Here is a 2,642-nt window from a genome sequence, read left to right as displayed (position 1 = left end):
TTCTCGACCATATTGTGCCTCTAACGCCCACACTTAGTCCACGTATTAAACGGGTAACATTAGCATATGGATGGAAAATGGGAACCCTGAGAAATTATGGGACATTGGAAATTGAGTGCCTTAGAAAAAGTTTTCATTATAAAAGCATGTTGAAAAAGTAAGCTGAAATCTTACCAAGTTTCTCTCTGCTCAGACTCTACACACATAAGCAAATGATGGTTTCTAGGTTCTTGTAGTTAGACAGTATAATATTCCCCTAGTCTTATGGAGGTATAATTGGTGAATGAGAGTTGTACATATTTAAGTTGTAAACCTTATGATTTATGATTTGATATATGCAAATTCCTTTTAAAATGATTTCTACAATGCATCCGTTATTTCACAGTTTATGTACATGAGGTTAAAATATTTGCAGTATACTCTCTTAGCAAGTTTCAAGGATTTAGGACAATATAATTTAGTGCAGTCACTCTGTACCAGGATTTACCAACCTTGAATGTGTCAATTTTTACACTTTACCAAGATCTTCCATTTTCCCATCTCTTCTTTTCTCAGACATGATAGTATCTGAAAAGTGAAACCATTTATTTAGGACTGGCTGACTTGTGATTCTCTACATTTAAGTACAGATCTCTCTTCCTTACGAAGACTTTAAAAAACAGCTCTTGAAAAGATTCTTATAACAATCATTACGGGGCTTTTAGAAAAGTAGAAATAAAAATCAGTGAGTACCTCTAGTTTAAGCCACTCACATACATATACACAAATAAGCATATATGCACACCATATATGTACACACATAAGCATATATACACACCACACATTTGCACACACACACATATATACTCAAGACACAGGCCCACAGGAACAGCTGAAGACCTGTAGAGAGGAAAAACTACACGCCCGAAAGCAGAACACTCTGTCCCCATAACTGGCTGAAAGAAAACAGGAAAACAGGTCTACAGCACTCCTGACACACAGGTTATAGGACAGTCTAGCCACTGTCAGAAATAGCAGAACAAAGTAACACTAGAGATAATCTGATGGCGAGAGGCAAGCGCAGGAACCCAAGCAACAGAAACCAAGACTACATGGCATCATCGGAGCCCAATTCTCCCACCAAAGCAAACACGGAATATCCAAACACACCAGAAAAGCAAGACCTAGTTTCAAAATCATATTTGATCATGATGCTGGAGGACTTCAAGAAAGACATAAAGAACTCCCTTAGAGAACAAGTAGAAGCCTACAGAGAGGAATCGCAAAAATCCCTGAAAGAATTCCAGGAAAACACAATCAAACAGTTGAAGGAATTAAAAATGGAAATAGAAGCAATCAAGAAAGAACACATGGAAACAACCCTGGACATAGAAAATCAAAAGAAAAGACAAGGAGCTGTAGATACAAGCTTCACCAACAGAATACAAGAGATGGAAGAGAGAATCTCGGGAGCAGAAGATTCCATAGAAATCATTGACTCAACTGTCAAAGATAATGTAAAGCGGAAAAAGCTACGGGTCCAAAACATACAGGAAATCCAGGACTCAATGAGAAGATCAAACCTAAGGATAATAGGTATAGAAGAGAGTGAAGACTCCCAGCTCAAAGGACCAGTAAATATCTTCAACAAAATCATAGAAGAAAACTTCCCTAACCTAAAAAAAGAGATACCCATAGGCATACAAGAAGCCTACAGAACTCCAAATAGATTGGACCAGAAAAGAAACACCTCCCGTCACATAATTGTCAAAACACCAAACGCACAAAATAAAGAAAGAATATTAAAAGCAGTAAGGGAAAAAGGTCAAGTAACATATAAAGGCATATATCATATAACATATAAAAACATATATCAGAATCACACCAGACTTTTCGCCAGAAACTATGAAGGCCAGAAGATCCTGGACAGATGTCATACAGACCCTAAGAGAACACAAATGCCAGCCCAGGTTACTGTATCCTGCAAAACTCTCAATTAACATAGATGGAGAAACCAAGATATTCCATGACAAAACCAAATTTACACAATATCTTTCTACAAGTCCAGCACTACAAAGGATAATAAAGGGTAAAGCCCAACATAAGGAGGCAAGCTATACCCTAGAAGCAAGAAACTAATCATCTTGGCAACAAAACAAAGAGAATGAAAGCACACAAACATAACCTCACTTCCAAATATGAATATAACGGGAAGCAATAATCACTATTCCTTAATATCTCTCAATATCAATGGCCTCAACTCCCCAATAAAAAGACATAGATTAACAAACTGGATACGCAACGAGGACCCTGCATTCTGCTGCCTACAGGAAACACACCTCAGAGACAAAGACAGACATTACCTCAGAGTGAAAGGCTGGAAAACAATTTTCCAAGCAAATGGTCAGAAGAAGCAAGCTGGAGTAGCCATTCTAATATCAAATAAAATCAATTTTCAACTAAAAGTCATCAAAAAAGATAAGGAAGGACACTTCATATTCATCAAAGGAAAAATCCACCAAGATGAACTCTCAATCCTAAATATCTATGCCCCAAATACAAGGGCACCTACATATGTAAAAGAAACCTTACTAAAGCTCAAAACACACATTGCACCTCACACAATAATAGTGGGAGATTTCAACACCCCACTCTCATCAATG

The sequence above is a fragment of the Rattus norvegicus genome, chromosome 7, assembly GCF_021556685.1.
Source record: "Rattus norvegicus strain SHRSP/BbbUtx chromosome 7, alternate assembly SHRSP_T2T, whole genome shotgun sequence".
Classification (NCBI taxonomy): domain Eukaryota; kingdom Metazoa; phylum Chordata; class Mammalia; order Rodentia; family Muridae; genus Rattus; species Rattus norvegicus.
The sequence above is the reverse complement of the archived record's forward strand: the minus strand, read 5'-3'. Positions refer to the sequence as shown.